The sequence below is a fragment of the Triturus cristatus genome, chromosome 12 (assembly GCF_964204655.1).
Source record: "Triturus cristatus chromosome 12, aTriCri1.1, whole genome shotgun sequence".
Classification (NCBI taxonomy): Eukaryota; Metazoa; Chordata; class Amphibia; order Caudata; family Salamandridae; genus Triturus; species Triturus cristatus.
The window spans coordinates 859,138,491-859,156,573 of NC_140595.1; the positions used below are offsets into that span (position 1 = coordinate 859,138,491).

The 18,083-nt window shown below is 47.8% G+C and overlaps 1 protein-coding gene across 1 annotated transcript in view; it reads right to left on the reverse strand.

Moving 5' to 3' along the window:
- The window catches only part of LOC146783116 (uncharacterized), an 82,583-nt gene extending 82,101 nt beyond the window's left edge, over positions 1-482 (reverse strand). The window contains exon 1 of the mRNA XM_085637720.1: positions 403-482. The gene's annotated coding sequence lies outside the window, so the exon portion shown is untranslated. The remainder of the gene's footprint in view (positions 1-402) is intronic.
- Between the last annotated feature and the right edge of the window lie 17,601 nt (positions 483-18,083).

The window sequence follows — 18,083 nt, forward strand, 5'->3', positions numbered from 1 at the left end:
GAGGTCATGCTACCAACGAGTTATTGCTGAGCAGCACCGCCCATCCCCCCTCAGGGGAGCTCTCAGCATAGGGGGGGGGCGACGGTTGCATAGCGCCCAGCACACAGACCCCTGAGTCTCGGCGCTACCCGTCCCCGCAGCCTGGGCCTGGCTGGAGCTGCACAGTGCCCTCAGCACAGTCTTCGAGGCGCTGCGTGGCACCCCCCAGTGGGCACTACAAGCCCGCGCCCTCAGGTGAGGCGCTGCAGCGAGTCCTCTGCATTGTGGCGGGGCCTGGCTGGAGCTGCACAGCGCTCAGGGCCTCGCGGCGCTGCATGACCGTCCCCCCCGCCTGTCTGCTGAGGGGCCACTCCCGGGGGTCCCTCCCCCCGGCGCACGCGCAGCGCGTGAGACCCCACTCACCCGTCCACACGCACGCAGCTCTGACGTACACTGACGGCTCGGGCGGGCCCGCCTCCTCCGGATCCTGCTCTCCACTTCCGGGTCAGCGGGAGCAGAGTCAGGATCGGAAGCGAACTTCACAGGACCCCGCCTCTTCCGCCGTGTCATGGATTCCATTTCCGGATCCCCACCGGCAAGGCTCATTACCGTTTCTACTTCCTCTTTGCGTCCGGTCGATTCCAGAGCTCTTGTCCCTCTGTCCAGGAGAAAAGAGCCTGCGTCCGTCTGTCCAAGAGAAAAACCTCCCATCTGTCCAGGAAGAAGTAACCCCTGTCTGTGTGTCCAGGGTAAACAGTTCCTGTCTTGTCCAGGAGGGAGGAGCCCCTGCCCGTCTGTCTGTCCAGGAGGAAGGGCACCCCCCTGTCTGCCTAGTAGGAAGGAGCCCTGTTTCTCTCTCCAGGTGCAACGAGCCCCTGTCTCTATCCAGGCGCCTGTCTGTCTGTCCAGAAGGAAGGAGCCCCTGCCTCACTGTACAAGAGGAAAGAAGGAGCCTCTTTCCGTCTGTCCTGAACGAGAACCCTGTCTGTGCAGAAGGAGGTAGTAAGCTGCTCTGTGTCAGGAGGTAGGACCCCTTTCTGCAGTAGGAAGGACCCCCTGTCTGTCTGTCTGTACTGGAGAAAAGACCCCTGACAGAAAGTAATCGTCTTAAAAATATATTTTCTTGTCTTTGTAGCAGAGTAGTGCTACCAAAGTCCCAAACTGCGGCTCCATACTTCGCTGCTGAAATGCATTTGGTTTTTATCAAGGACCAATATTTCTTGTCAGTGGACTGCTCACTTCCTTCCACAAGTTTGCCTGGTAGGTGCTGCCCCCGAGCTACCTGCTGCCTACCATCTGACCCTCTGGTCAGTGGTTCAAGGTCCTTCTCCACCAGCCTCATCCCTGATGGTCTAGTGGTAGAGCATATCTGCTTTGCTGCTGGGCTGCCCGATTTCTCTCTTTTCTGCCTTTCTGTGATTCTTTTCTGTCCTTTCACCCTTTTTAGGTCGATCCTAGAACAGCGCTTGCGCTGTTGCTCGACTTTTAGTAAAGGGTATTTTCAAAGTGCTGCCCACATGGTTTTGCTGGCTACAAGCTTGAGTGTACGATGCGTTCACGTGCACACAGCAGCTCCCCGCATTCCCCCCTCCCTTCTCGCCCATCGCATTCACCCCTCCCTTCTCGCCCAGCCCTTTGATGCTCTGCTTGCATCTCCCCCCTCCCTTTTCGTCACTTGCTCCTCGCATTCACCCCTCCCTTCTCGCCCAGCCCTTTGATGCTCTGCTCGCATCTCCCTCCTCCCTTTTCGTTAATTGTTTTAAGTCAGCATAAATACGCTGTCACCAAACACGATGAACTCCTCGGGAAAGTTTGGGAAGTCACCCCAACTTTGAAACCACTTGCTGTTGCAGAGTGTGTGCTGTACACATGGCAATACCTTGAAACAGCAGACTGTTGTTAGGAATGCTTTGAGCCTCGGAGGCTGACAGACCTCAGTCTGTGCATTAGTTCACCCTGTCTTGGCGCTGCATGAAAACAGGATGCCCACTGTCCAGCATGAAGTGAGACATTGTGATCGGGGCTGGAGATGCTATTTTGCAATCTGCTTAGAACATTGTGTTTCTTTTATGTCATTAAACATAAAGGAGCACTGGCAATGCTGATAAAATGGATTTCATTTTCAGTAGTGACTAAAACTTTTAAAAAGCCTGCAGTATTGAAACAAGCATTTGCAATGCAATAGGTCTCGCTTTTGCAAAAGTTTAAGCTATTGGCATTGTTCATGACAATGCCTTTTTTTTATCTATTTTATAAAACAAACACATAAATAAATGCCATTATCATTTACAATGCCAATAGCTAGTGTTGCATTATTATTTGCAATGCCAACTGCTCACACTTTTATAATGCGAGACCTATTGCATTGCAAATGATTGCTTGCACTTTTTTCCTGTTCTTTTGCACATTTTTTTGCCTCTTTTGCCCCTGCAATCCCTCACGCCCGCCCCCTTCCAGTGCCACTTTACCTCTCTCCACATTTCTGGCTTTCCAGCCCCCATGCACACTATTTAATGGCAGCCACTGTGTGGCCGCGCCACTGGCGCGCCAAAGGTAAGCCCATCTGTGCCTGGACTGTGCCCAGCACCACAAATCGTAGTCCTCGGACCTGATACTGTTACTACGGCAGCACCCTCCGCTCTGTCAACCCCAAACACAACACCGGCTGCTGCCCTGGAGCCCCTTCTTTTGACGCTACTGCTGCCGCACCCTCACCTACCTCTGCGCTCCAGCTCCTCCCACCGCTGGATCGCCCCACAACGTACCTGACCGTCTCAGCTACATCCTCCTCAACAATCACCTACTCCACAAACACGCTGCAGAAATCTGGGACCTCCTCGACTCCATCTCTCCCGACATCGCCTTCCACATGGAAACCTGAATGGACCCCAGCTCAGCCTTGTATTTCGCCACACCATTCCTGACAGATACAAGATAAGCCACAAGGACCGAACCAACAAACCAGGAGGGGGCATCGCCATCGTCCAGTAAAACACCCTCCACTTGACCACACACTCAGACGAACCAGTGGCCAGAGTGGAAAACCCCCACTTCCAGGTCCAGACAAACCCCAATGCCACCCTCCGAGGCACTCTCATCTACAGACTTCCGGGCCCCGCCCTTCACCGATGCCATCAGCAACCTCAACGCACCCCAGGCTGTCACATCCACCAACTACGGTCTACTAGGCAACTTCAATTTCCACCTGGACAACCCCACCGACCTGAAGACTACATCCCTTCTGGAGAACCTTGCCTGCGTAGGACTCTATCAGCTAGTCAGCTCTCCTTCCCATTCAGCAGCACACACGCTCGACTCCATCTGCTCCTCCAGCGAAAACATCCCCTCCAGCCATACCTCGAACTCCTCTGGACCGATCACCACTGCGTCCATTTCGCTTTCAACAAACCCACCGTACCCCACCCCACCCACCACCCCCCCACGAAAGCTGGAACAAGGTCACCGAAGAATATCTCATTGCCTCCTTTAGCACAACCCCTCAGCACGTAACCTCCACCAATGGATCTCTAGCTGTTGCAAAATTCTGGCACCTCTCCAGAAAGCCCCCGGCAAGCCACACTCCAAGAAAGCCAGCTGGTTCACTCCCATCCTTCAGGAGTCCAGATGCACCTGTACACGGCTCAAGAAGAGCTGGAGGAATAACAAAACCCTGGAAGCCCACAAAGCCTTCAAAGGCGCTGTCACCGCACATTACGTGCTCCTCAAAACCAAGAAAACGCCTCTCAAAGACCGAATCAACTCCAACGCACACAACAACAAAGAAATCTTTGCCATCGTCAAGGAGTTTGCCAAACCCATCAGCGAGACCACAGATGCCCTACCCTCCCAAGACCTCTGCAACAAACTCTGCACCTATTTCCACCACAAGATCAGGCAGATCTTCGACCGCTTCTACGCCCAAGATGCTCCCACCATGCCTGCCACCATGGCACCCAACATATCCTGCTCAACTGGACCCCGCTCACCACGGATGACACTCGCAAGACCATGAAGAGCATCCACTCCAGTGCCCCCTCAGACCCCTGCCAGCACCACATCTTCCATAGAGCCGCCACCTCTATCGCCCCTGAGCTACGCCGCACCATCAGCTGCACCATCAACTGCTCCCTCAAGGCCGCCACCTTCCCCGATGACTGGAAACATGCAGAGATCAACTCCCTGCTGAAGAAGCTACCCGCTGACCCAACAGACATCAAGAATTTCAGACCCATCTCTCTGCTCCCCTTCCCAGCTAAGGTCATCGAGAAGGTCGTCCGCGCCCAACTCTGAGAGTACATCGAAGCCAAGCACGTCCTGGAAACTCCCAGTCCTGCTTCTGAATCAACCACCGCTCCGAGACCTCCTTCCCCGCAGCCACCGATGGCAGTCGCTCCCCCCTCGATCAGGGCAAAATAGCATCCCTCATCCTTCTGGGCCTCTGAGCTGCTTTCAACACCATTCCCCACCGCACCCTAATCATGAAACTCCACAACGCCCGCTTCCGCGACAAGGCAGTGGACTGGATCTACTCCTTTCTCACCAGTCGAACACAGCGGGTCAAACTACCGCCGTTCCTCTCAGAACCCACAGAGATCAGCTGCGGAGTGCTCCAGGGCTCTTCCCTGAGCCTCACCCTCTTCAACATTTACATGGCCCCACTCGCAGCCATTGTCAGGAACCATGGACTGACCACCGTCTTCTACGCCGAGGACACCCAGCTGATCCTTTCCCTCACCAACGAACCCACAGACGCCAGAAACAACTTCCACAATGGTATGAAGGCGTTGCCACCTGAACGAGAGACAGTTGCCTCAAATTCAACTCGGACAAGAGCAAAGTCCTCATCCTGGGCCCGCCCCTTCAGCTTGGGACGTCTCCTGGTGGAGAATCCAGTGTTGTAAAAATGTACCAGGTAATACATTCAAGGTTCAATAGTATTTTGGGCCCAGGGCACCAATGATTTGTCTATGGTTGTTACATTTGTAGTCCAGTAGCCTCTGACCTCTCCGGGACCCTGGGAACAAGGTCTCACATGTATATGTGCATTTCCTAAGCATGTCCAACTTTGAATGGATTTTATGGGGCTATAGATAGTGGGCGCCTGCTGAAACGGAGAACTAAACAGGACTGATGAGTAACTATTGACTTTACTTTTTTTTTATTTGAGGTGGAATTGTTTATTTTCCACGTGTTTGGGTCCTAGCAGCATAGATCTAGTTGCGCTGGGGCTGAAGTTTGGGTGGGTTATTTAATTTTATACGGTACGTGGATGGCTAGATATCTTGACCTGATGTACTGGGGCTGAATGTATATATAGCAAGAAATGCAGTGATAGTGCAGAATACAAACCAGCAGTAGTTGATTGATGCATTGTACAAAGATACTGCTTTGTGAAAAGTGATCAACGAAACAAAATACGAGATGTAGACATGTTACATTGTATTGTTTCATGAGACCCAGACGTACAGTTTAGTTATTCTGTGGGTGTTTAGGTATCCTCTGTCGGCTCTCAAGTGTACCTTTCTGGTGATGGTCAGCATTACATTTTTTAATCAAAGGGATAAAGGGCCCAATGATGCACATTATAAGGACATTACAAGCCTCCCTGAATTCCGAGACCACCTAGACGAACGAGCTGAAGGCCAAGTTTCTGTCTAGTGTCACTGAAGTCCTAGGTGCTTGTAATTACCTTTCACCAGGCAGTCTTTTATTCCTTATCATACGTGAGCACAATATTTATTACCCTTTCCCCAATAAGCTTAAACCCATGCCTTCTTTCTCCTTTTCATAAACAACTATAGTTGCAAGTCTGTTGAATAGACATAATGAGAAATTAAACATACTTTGATACAAATAGTAATTTGAGGAGATGTCACTTTTAAAAATCAACTCTTGTTAATAACGTGTGGTAACATTCTAAGAGATTCCTTCTTTCGTGTAATCAACTGCAGCAGCGCATAAAATAAACACATTGCCATATTTGAAGCCTTTTTTGTTAATCTCAGAAAAATAATAAAACTGATTTTAGGAGTGCTGAGGAGGGAGTTCTCTTTACCCTGTTTAAATATCCATTGTAATTCTGCTCTGTGACCTGCCTCTGGCACTGTGATGTCAGAATTCAACTGTAATTACTGATTATAGTTGACCAGCTGCGTCGTTTTCTTATCACAGGTGACTGGTGATTGCACTATTAGTCTGTAATAAGGACATTTAGAGACCAGCTTTTATAAAGATTGCAGGCCCAACGTATTATACTGGAATAACCACACTCTCCTGTTTAAATCACATCAGCATTTATTATTATTAGTCACACGTATCAAATATCACAGCTGTGCACGTGTAGTGATAGAAATAATTAGGTGGGAAATTGGGTTGCCCAATTAAACCTGATTCTGTGGCGTAGGTAAACTGCCTCAAGCATCCAATTGGGAGCCGGCTTACATCTTCCGATTTCCGAACCAGAAATAAATGTGGTACCTTGCTGTGTACTGATGGTGCTGCTCGCCAGATAGGATTCGTCTGATGCTGGCAAATGGCAGCGAGGTAGCGAAGGAGAAACACAGATGGGATTTTCACAGTATCATACAGGGTAGCATACAGGGCAGCGAGAAGAGCAGCATACAGGGCAGCGCAGAGATATTGTCGTAACCCAGACGAAACAAAATAAAGCCAACTGAAAGTTAGATATATTTGGATTGATCTCATTGGAAGAACGAAGTCTGTGGAAGTAAAGGCAGTGTAACATTAGCATTCTGGATGGGGATTTAAAGCGAAAGTGTGTGAATGCAAAAGGTTGAAGTATGTGCAGCCTGTTGCGACACTGGTCTTATTTTGAGAACTGTCTAATGCAAAACAAAGAGCACAGTGATGTTGTAGTATCTTGTATAAATATTTATCCATCTCTCCTGTTCCTTTCTCCCTAGCTGCTCAGCCAGTGTGAATGTGCTGGGTGGAACGTTGGAGTGGTGATGATGAGTGGGATGTTTGGATGACTGTGGTGAGGTGGGACAGATGGAGGATGGATTGAGCAGCAGGCAGGCTTCACCTGGTGGGGCTGCTCTACATGAATTTACCAAGCTACAGCTAAGTCTAAATAAGCCTTCTTAAACTACACCTCGGCTACTGGATTTTCATCATTACATTTTTGGCGACGATTTGGAGCACAAACTAGGTGTAGAAAGCAGTGTGAAGTAACTATTCATGGAACTACTCAGAAGACACTATGCAAGGAAAATTAAGGAGCCTGCAACAAACTTAAGCACGCCTGGCAGCCCCATCAGTGTCCTTTTCATCAGACAGCCCCAGCCAAGACGTGCTTCATTTACTTACAGGTTTTGACTTTTATGCTACTGTAACAATTTTAACAAGTGGATCCGATCTATTCAAGGAGCTGTCAGCATTGACATGGACAATACTGACAGAGTTTATTTGACATAGAGTGGCAATGTTGCCGGTCTACTATTTTGTGTAAGATGCAGGTAGAACTTTGAATTAAGGAGAAGTCACTGTTATGAGGTCGAGCAGCATCAAGTATTCTGTGTCCATATAACTGCCAGCGGTATAAACATTAGTGTGATCACTGATTATGTTGAGTTTACGTTACTATAACATGATACCAAGTTATTTATAACTCCCGGTCGTGTGTTCAACAAGTTTGTCACAACAGCAGCTATTCAGCACTGGTGCGCGAGGATTTAACTATTTGGGCGGTTGTTACTGTGTGAGTACACTGCTTCATTTATAGTCTGTGATCGTTAAGAGACACAGTTATGGCAGTACAAGGTTTGCACAAGGCTTACCTCATTCAGTATAGCCACATGATGCCGTTAGTTACAGAAGAGCCTCGGTCCGCATCCCCTCACTGTTTCCATGGGGGGCGCAAGATGGTGGGAACTCGTGCTGCACTGCAACGTTTGATGAACGCACGAGCCTGGAGGCTCCCAGCGCTCTTCCTCTGTGCGTGCCGCTATCTTTGCTTGCCATCACTGTTTCCAGTGCTCCTCGTCCTCTCCAAGTGCTGCACAGCGGGACTGATATAGTCAGATATAGTCATCAGGACTACGCCGTGGATGTCACACATTTGCCTGTTTGGAGCGAGCAGTCGTTAGCACGCCATCCATCTGTAGGGGTAATCAACTGAGGTAATGTTGCCCCTTTCACATCTTTTGGCAGTCATGTGGAAATCAGTGTATTCATCTGAATGATTAGTCTGCATGCGGTCATCAAGACAATGCCATGGCAGTAGGTGTCGCCTTCTACTCCAGTTTCAAAAGGGAGTAATGTCAAGTTGCCAATTCTGTGTCCAGCCTGGGATGGAGAAGGTTCTCTGAACGTTCTTTTGAGGTGTTTACAAGACAAGATTTTGGCCAGTGTGGCAGTAGACGGGTGAGAAGTTGCTCACCAGCGTAGTGTTTTGTTGATGTGGACTCGTAGTTTTATGTGCCTTGCTATGCCATTCATTACTGCTGCATATCTTAGTTTCATGCTGGGCTAATGTGGGTTTTGTGCTATTGTGTTTTGTTGAATACATGCATGCAGTGTGTGTGAGATGTCTCACCAGTGACTTTTGGAGACAGGTTTGCCCCGTTCCTAATTAACTTTGGTGTGATTAGGTGTTCAGGGTGTTTACATTTGCAACCTAATTCCCATTTTATTAGAATTTGGTATTTCCTAGTGTGCACAAGTTTCATTTACAGATGCTGAGCTGTTGTAGTGAAATTTATTTCTGGTCTGGAAAATTTATTTTGGCATGTAAGGTTTAGAGAGTCACCACTTGTAGTGCAACTGGAAATTGTAGCTATACAACATTTCTACATTGTGCATCACGTATCCTTTACACGTGGGAATGCTCGATGGGTGGGGATTACCCATTTCCTTAATTTAGCCTTTGTGCCCTTACGTGAGGGATGACTAAGTGGGTGGGAGTCGCCCATTTCTATGTTAGTTGGTAAATGCTTTTATATGAGGGATGGAAATGGGTGAAAGTCCCATTTCTACAATTTAAATTGCAGATCCTTCCATGAGGGATGTCTGTATGGATTATAGTCCAATTTCTACCGTTTATGTTGCAAACCCTTACATGAGGGATGTCTAAATGGTTGCATGCCCCATTTCTATAGTTTACGTTTCATATCCTACCTTGAGGGATGACTGGACGGTGTGTAAGTCACCTTGTGCTACACGTTTTGTTTGCTGCACTTACATGAGGAGTGGCTGTATAGGTGGGAGTCACTCATTGTTACAGTTTTTGCTACATGTCCTTACTTGAAAGATGTTAGTTGGGTGTGAGTGTGACCTGTTGCTACAGGTTACTCTAATCTCCCTTGTTCGTGGTAGGTTTGGTCGGGTGTACTTCACACATTACTTCTACGTTAGGACGTGTGTGTGTTCTAACAGTTAGTTTATATCGTGCTATGGTGTGTCATCTCTCATGCTTGTCTGGCCAGTGGGTGTGGTTGGTGGTGATCACAGGTGCAATTGTGTTTGCTACATAATATTTTGTTCCTTCTGCCATATTTTTATAAAGGGGGAGGATGTGTGATATTTTATCTTGTATATTATCTAAGCATCTTCATTTTCTCATGTATATTTACCTATGCATCTTCATATTTTTTCACTGCTATATTGTGGTTCTTCATTGTAAATATATCGACCTATCTTCTTTTTTTCCTCCATGTTTTATTCTGGTTCTTCTGTGAATGCTTTATTCCTTCTTGCATTTTTGTACTTTGGTTCTTCATGTCTTTTCTTTATTCCATTTTGAAGTTTCATTATTTTTGTGTTATATAAAGGGGGATGATATGTAGTATCTTGTATAGGTATTTATCCTTTTCTCCTGTTCCTTTCTCGCTAGCTGCTCAGCCAGTGTGAATGTGCTGCGTGGAATGTTGGAGAGGTGATGACGAAAGGAATGTTTGGGGTCCTGTGAGGTGAGGTGAGGTGTGGCAGCTGGAATATGGACTCAGCAGCAGGCAGGCTGCTCCTGGTGGGGCTGCTCTACATGAACGTACCAAGCTACAGCTAAGACTAAGTAAGCCTTCTTAAACTACACCTCGGCTACTGGATTTTCATCACAGATGTGTATGCAGATAGGATGCCGCGATTAAAAGTTCACATGACCTGGTTAACCATCCCATCGTCTGCTTGGTAATAAATTGACTAGTGAAAGTCTTTGTATTCTTACTGTGAAACTGTTGTACATTATTAAACATAAAATGTCTATTTGAAATTCAGAATCTTGCATTTCATATTTTATGGTAGGAAATGTATTTACTATGCAACGATGGCTTTAGGGAAATAAGTCAAGTGAAATGTGTAAAATGTGCGGTTCCACTGGGAGAGCTGCCAGGACGTTGAAAGATCACTGCCCGTGTGTGTGTGTGTGTCTGTCTGTCTACGTATTGCACAGAACTTGCCAGGAGGCCTATTCCCAGGTGTCCCCCGCTGGCTTCCGTCCACACCCTGGATGGTACTGGAATATTCAGAGGAAACTCGGCTGCTGCAAGTGCACTGAAGCCAGGTGGGTAGTCGTTTCAGATGCAGCTTTTCAGAGGGGATGTGGTGCTAAACTGCACATATGCTGGCTGTGCATGCCCGACCTCGCAGGATTTAATTAACTCTGGTTGCAGCCAGTGGCATCAAGATAAGCGCAGCCTTCTGGTCTCTGGATAAACTATTGCTGCATGAAGGAATTTGTTAGCATTTCCAGTGAATCCTGACTAAGGTCATGGTGCCCATTTTGTAGATGAAGGGGAGTGTTCTGCTTCCCCTGCTCTGAGACGCCACTGGTGTTGTAGCGTACTCTCTATCCCTTGTATGGCGCTAAATACTATTCTCCTGCACACTTGTGCTTGTAAACAAAATGCTACTACCACTGCTATGACCTTGTTAGCAGTAATATTAATGAACACGGAAGATGTGCATGGCTGCCTGACTTGCAGATTGAGACTCGCAAGCCTTAGTGAAATCATGGCTTTTCTGGGAGAAACGTTGTAACGCGAGGTTGTAAACCTTGGTGTGAAATATTGCCGAACACAGCTATAAATGGCCCAGGTTTCGCACTGTCTGTGTGAATGTAGAAGGCGGTAAAAAGAGAGGCCAAGCAGATTGCCAAACAATTGACGCTTTAAACGGCAGCTTGTTTTGTTCTGTATGAACCTTTTACTTTGCTTCAGCCAGTTACAGAATCAACCTATAAGAGCGAAGAACACATGACAAACTGTTCTTTTTAATGATATATCTATGCGGATTATTTCTGCCAGTGCTGTCATCAACTGCACAGCATCTGCTATGTGTGCGTAGAGAACAAGAGCGTTAGAGAAACATGCCAGATGTGGTTTCTCCCTTAGTGTGCCCCTTGAGACGGCTGCACACATAGCTTGGTTGCTGTAGTATTGGTCTCATTACTGCTGGTAGGCAAACAGATGGAAAGCACGGAGTACGCCTCAAATGCAGCCCATATATTTTGCCTATTAAAACAAGCCCTCTCCACTATAGACCGGGGTCTCAGACAGTACATCTCGCCTTGGTTCTGGCTATATTGTCTGAAGCAAGGCTACATGAGCACCAAGACACCCTCTCGCCCAGGGGTGGCAGTACATGCAGGTGCTGCCATTGTGAAACTAAAAGCGGGCGCCGTGCTGAAACATTAAACGTGGGTAAGGGTGGAGAATTTTACCCCCCAAAAAATTGGCCAAATGCAAGAGATTTATGCTGCAGCCAATAGAACTGCAGGGAAAGTAAGTGACTCACACATAAACCAATGAAAAGCCAGGACAGAGAGGGGGCATGATGTAAAATATTCGCATGTTATACCTAAAAAACAATCCCAATCCTCCGTAAAAGGAAGCCCAAACCAAGCAAATATCCTACAAAAAAACCCAAATGAAGGTGGAGACCAAAAAGTGCAAAAAGCCTTATAAAAAAATACAAGCAAGGAGCAGGAGCTACGGTGGGGGCGGCGGCAGTAACAAAAAACAAGCATTTGCCATGCAATAGGTCTCGCAGTTGTTAGAGTTTGAGCTATTGGCACTATAAATGGCAATGCCTTTTATTTATGTGTTGGTTTTTAAAACATAAATAAAAGGCATTGTCATTTACAATGCCAATAGGTTAAACTCTCGCAAATGCGAGACCTATTGCATTGCAAATGCTTGTTGTCTTTGCATTCTGGGATTTATAGTCCTGTTGGCCGCGTGTTTAGATCAGGGCTGCAAGTGCCAGAATAGAGAAAAACACGACACGACTGCATTAACTGTTCATGCAAACAAATGGAAAAGCTCAGAGCTCTGTGCGGGTACAATGAAAAGTCTGTATTTGACACCTTAAAAGAATCAGATTTTCGCTCCGCAAAGAGGGATCCTATGTATGTAGGTAATCTCCCAGGTGCCTTCAGGCGGCAGGTATAACGTAATCAGCAAGGGTTTGCACTATAGCTGGGTGCACAGCCGGGGTGCGCACACTAGCAGCACTTAAGAAGTCTGGCAGGAAAAGTATTTCTGGGTCATACACTTTCTCCCTCGCTATGCGGGGAACCCAGACTCTGCCAACAAAGTCATGCACGACAACTAAGACCAGTCCAAAACAAAACAAACCCGCGAAACACATTTCGAGGAACCAAACAAAAGTACAAAAACATGTTAAAGGGTAAAACAATGACGAATCATTGCCTTCAAAGTGCCTCACTGAATGTTTCCGTCCCATTTCATAGGACGACATTGATTTGAAAACACAGTTTGTGGCATTTTGTAATGCTCAGTGAATGCATGCCTTTTGGCGTGGCACGCTTTTGTTTTGGTATGTGAAGGTATGTTTTGAGCTCCCTGTCACGCTTGCTGTGCCGCAATCGCAGGTCAGGATGCTCTCGGAAATAACTTCTGTGACGTATGTACACATCACTGTGAAAAATGCTATATGTGGCGAAGTGAATACAAAAAAAAAAAATCGGCTCAGCTGTTTAAAGTGAGCATGAGAGCAGCCCGGTCAATTAGTAATAGAGTTCCAGTCTGATCAAGGCTCGCGCAGCCATTCATCCTTCCAAGGTCGGAAAATAAGTACCAATTTTTGTGGGTGGCAACTACTGTGCCACCGTATATCACACAGACACCTATGACAAGGTATGAAGCGCTACAGAAGTAAAAGCCAACAAAGCGATAAAGAATAGTACGATTTTGCATCAGGTCAGAAGTTTGAGGGAGGGCTCTCTGTCCTTTTTGAGCCCTCCCGTTACTTATAGATTTACTTTATTTGTTGCATAAGCAGGACTACATTACCCAGTATCCACCTCCACAAATATGACTGGATGAACTCTTCACACCTGCAAGGATACATCTTGGGATCACTAATGCATTACGAATGTTATGAAAGTTCTCGGGTACAAACGGGTATGATTCAGATCTGCTGGGTCTTCTGTAATTTGTCCCCCAAGCTCCCCAGCACTCTCCCATCCCCCAACCCTCACACAAAAACTCACCAGCATCCCCATCACATCGGTCCAGAGCCTGGAAATGCCATTGGACATGCCCGTCACCTCCTGGGGCTCTGGACAGGCCGCTTGGTCCTCACCTCCATGGCTGCTCCCCCGCCTCAGCAGTGCATCAGCCCGGCTGGGTCAACAACCCTTTGCCCCGGACAGTACCCTGGGGTGCTGCGTTTTTTAAATACTTCTCGGCGGTCCTGGGGCGGCTTTACCATGCTCTTCAATCTCTGCTTAATCTACCTCAAAGCGGAGCCCCTGAATTGTCCCTTGGGACGGTGGGTATTGGGCAGGTCGGATTCCGTTCCCTCATTGCGTTCCTGCCGGCTGCAGAGCGCTGGACGGTGGAGTTGACAGTCCTTCGAAAACTTTTCATAGCTAGACGAGGGTGCTACGGGCACACTCCAGCTGAAGCCTGGACTGCACCACAGAGGGGCGCTCCAGGGGAGTCTTTAATGTTGCTCACATGACTCATTCTCCTGGAAGGCTTTGCAGAACGCAACACCCCCGAAAAAATATATATTTCACAAGTCAGTTTTGCACGAGGAGATGAAAGCTAAGAGGTAGCAAGAAGCACAGAGGATCACTTACAGATTCCCCTTTCTCCTGAAACGGACTCTCCCGACTTCACATGACTGCTCACACTGTCTGTCCACCAGCTAAGGCTTTCAGCAACAAAAGGTGCTGTGATGTCAGTCAGGCTCTGCGCATGGAAATGCGCTGCAGACAAGGGGAGTGATATGCCTGTTGGAAGGGGGGGACCCTAGCCGCTTTACCAGCACAAGGAACCCCCGGCAGACACATTGTTTCAATGGTAGAGAACTGTTTACTGCAGAAATCGAGCTGAGTGAACAGAACAGGATGAAAGGGATCTCGTGAGGACATGTAATAGTTGCCCCATGTCAGGTGCTAGTTGTTCGTTCACCCTCACATGCTTTTTTATTGCATTTTGCATCTTTCTCGTTTTGGTTGTTTAATTCAAAATGCACTAATACAAGTGCGGAACCCAAAAGTAAAAAAAAAAAGTAAATAAAACGAGTTACTCGAGCCTCTTCCGCCAGAAAGCAGCTCCACATCCGGGCCGAGGAGGAGACCTGGGAGGGCGAGGGCTGCCCGCGCTGTAACTGGAACTTTCGCGTGGTCTGCCACTGCGGCTCGTGCCCAGTGGCGGCGGCGCATGTGGATTTCAAAAGCCGCCGTACTTTAATGAGTGCTGCATCGTGCGGCCCAGGGAGGGGGCCGCCAAAGCGGCCAAGGCAAAAAAAGAAAAGCAGAGAGCCCACCCCGCCTTCGTGAATGCCGCATGGTGCGGCCAAAGCAGGATTTCAGGCGGGGCTCCTGTGAGCAAGACGGAGCCCCGCGTGGTGCTGCAGTGAGACGCTGAAGACACGAGACTAGTCGGAGTCCCCACAAGAGCTGGTAAGTGGGGCATGCTGTACGTTTAAAGCGCACCGCTCTTGGAGCACGCATGTGCATTTTAAAAAAAAGAAATTGCATGTTGTACATTTAAAGCGTGCGTGCGCATTTAAAAAAATAAAAATACATGAGGCTGGTGAGGACGGAAGGGGGACAGGAGATGTGCACATCGCGCATGTTCACGGGCGCGTTCACAGGCTCCAATCGCCAATCGCCCTGCGCGTGCCCATCTCCTGTCCCACTTCCGAGGCAAGTCAGCAACAATAGATCTCGCTGGCGACAGCGCCTTCGCGCTGCGTTCGCCAGGCGAGACCTAAAAAGCAGCAGTAACAAGTGTGAAAAAAGGAGACAGCAGATCACGTGAGCTCTAGTCAGGTGCCCAAAAGACCCACAAAAAGAAACCCAAAAGAAGTCCCTAGAAACAGGGCGTAGCCAAGACACCTGCTACCACGAGGGTCACGTTGGGCGCCACATGCCAGGGTCTACAGGTTTACACACTTCACCTCAGGGCACATTGCAACCACCAGCAGCACTCAAATAGCAACACGCCCCCTCATTACACATTGTCCTGTGCAGCTGTAAGTGAATAGACACCGCCCGAACGAATAGCGCCCCCCATGCACACACTAGGAGAGAAGGGCTGGCGACACCCAAAGAACCCTAGCTAAAATTGATACTATCCTAATGTTCACAAGATCTCCCTGTAAAAATCCTTCACCAGTCCGACACCCAATTAGGTACCGAGAGGGGGGAGGCCTAAAAACTCATACCAAACTGATGCGCTACCCACTCTTTAACATAGACCGTCAAAAATAGATATACCATACTGGTGTCACCGTCCGGAGCATCACTTTTTTATTCTCGCGTCGATTTATTGTAGAATTGCCGTTTGTATTTCTATCTTATTGCATGCTAACCTTACTTCCATCTTGCATGCAACACGCTTGACACGCTTCCCCTGTCTGCTGGGGCATTCCGTGCCGAATGAGCGGAGGGAAGTGGAACCTCTTCAATTTGGGAAAGCAGAACTTCTAGCTGAGTTAGCAGCCTAGTGCATCAAGCAATGCCCATAAATTTGGCATGTTTGGGAGGATGCATGCAGCAGGCGCGCCGCTGATGCACCAAAGGCAAGCTGTCTGCGCCCATCTGCTACTGGACTTGCGCCGTGCACCAGGACCCCTGGTTCTGGCACCAGGGAAAAGCTAAATAAACTCACATACTCTGAAAATCATCTTCTTAACTTACGGGGACAGGGACATACTGCCTATTTGTTTCCCCCTGAGCCTGGAACTACTCTCGACTGACAACATCACTCCCTTTAAACCGGGCTTGACTACAGCTCTGGGTATCCCAAATCGGCTCCAGTGAAAACACACTCTCTGGGTTTTTGGTCCATGCTAGATCATTGATTTAAAAACAAAACTGAGTTTTTCAACTTTATCTCTCATCAGGGCCCAGACTGGGTGTTTGTCACAGAAACCTGCTCTAAGGACTCTTCGGGTCCTGACCTGGTTGATGCTAATCCGCAGGGGATACACCCTCTCCTGACTTGATAGAATAAGAAAAGGTGGGGGTGAGTTAGCCAACATCCATATGGTTTCCTATACTTGCTTTATCGAGCCACTATCTAAAGGCGCTTGTGAAGCATTATTCTTCCCGCTAAAAGTAAACTTTTGCTGGAGTCCTAACTTACCGAGACCTAGGCCCTCTTATGATGGAGTTTGCTAACCTTACAGAACCATACCTGGGGAAACAAAACATCACCCTTTTGAGAGATTTTAATTTTCATCTTGCCCGTGCTTCCTGTAAAGTCTTGCAAACTTTTAAAGGAATGTTGCTTTGCTGCGGTCTTGCCGATTTAGTAAAGACAGCCACCCATGGTCATTTAGTAAAGACAGCCACCCATGATGCAGGACACATTCTTGATGGCATTTTCTCTAATGATCATTGTCTTAAGGTGGACAAACCTCTACCCCTTTCTTGGTCTGACCATCACGCTGTTCTTTATTCCCTTTCGTTCCCAGAAATACTTTAAGCCGCCCCTAAGGGGACTAATAAGGTGCTTAAAAGAAATTATAAGCGCATAAGCAAGGAATTGCTTCTTTGGGCCTCTAATAACCAACATTGGACTGAACATAATTTCTCTAATCTGGCAGCCGCAGAGTACTCAAACTGGCTCACGCCTGGCATTGATTTTCTTGCTCCCCTTAAAGAGCTCTATGTAGGTAGAAAAAAGCCCATGGCTCCTTGGTACTCAGGGAAGCTTAGAACACTCAGACACGCCTGGCGCCGCCAAAGAACAAATCGGAAGGCTAAGTTGGCAGAATATAAATCAGCCATTAAATCCGAGAAATCATCATCGTGCAATCAGAAGATGGCATCACTCAAGCCCCCCAGTGATCTATTTAAACGGATCAATGTATTCTCCATATCACCTGTTCCATCATATAATGAGAGTTCGCAGGATTTCTGTGACGGCATGGCTAAATATTTTCACTCTGAAATTCTTCAGATTTACTCTTCTTTGGACAGTCTTAATTCTGAACTCTCGATCTCTGCCCAAAAGATTAATTCCACAGCCCCATGTCCTCCCCAGAGAAGAGGAATGTCTGCTTGCCTGCTTGCCTCTCTCTCTATCATATGAACAAACCAACCAGCTTCTACGAGGGATCAAATCAGGCTCCTACTGGAACCTTGCTCCCCGAATCTGATAAAGTTGGGAAGGGGCACCATTATTCTCCACCTTACATCCACTTTAAATCTGGCCATTGCCTCTGGATCCTAATCTCAAAGTTGGAAAACAGCACTGGCTAAGCCTCTGCTTAAAATACAACAACCTCGATCCATCTGAATTTAAAAACAATCAGCCCATTTCCTTACTACTTGTTCCCGCCAAGATCTTGGAGAAACACCTAAATACCTAGCTGATGACTTATTTGGAATACCAGCATCGGCGTGCCTCCTCTCAGTATGGATTTAGGAGTTGCCACGGGACTGAGTCTGCACTAATATCTGCAGTTAACAGCGTCCGTTCCATGGCTGATGCTGGGCAGACTGCAGGGCTGATTCTTTTGGACATATCCGCGGCCTTTGACACCGTCTCTCTGAGAAGGCTGATTGGCCGCCTTCAGCAAATTGGGGTGACAGACTCTTCCTTGAAGCTTCTGTCTGCCTTCCTTCCTGATGGCTAGGTCACAGACAGTAAAGGTGAACC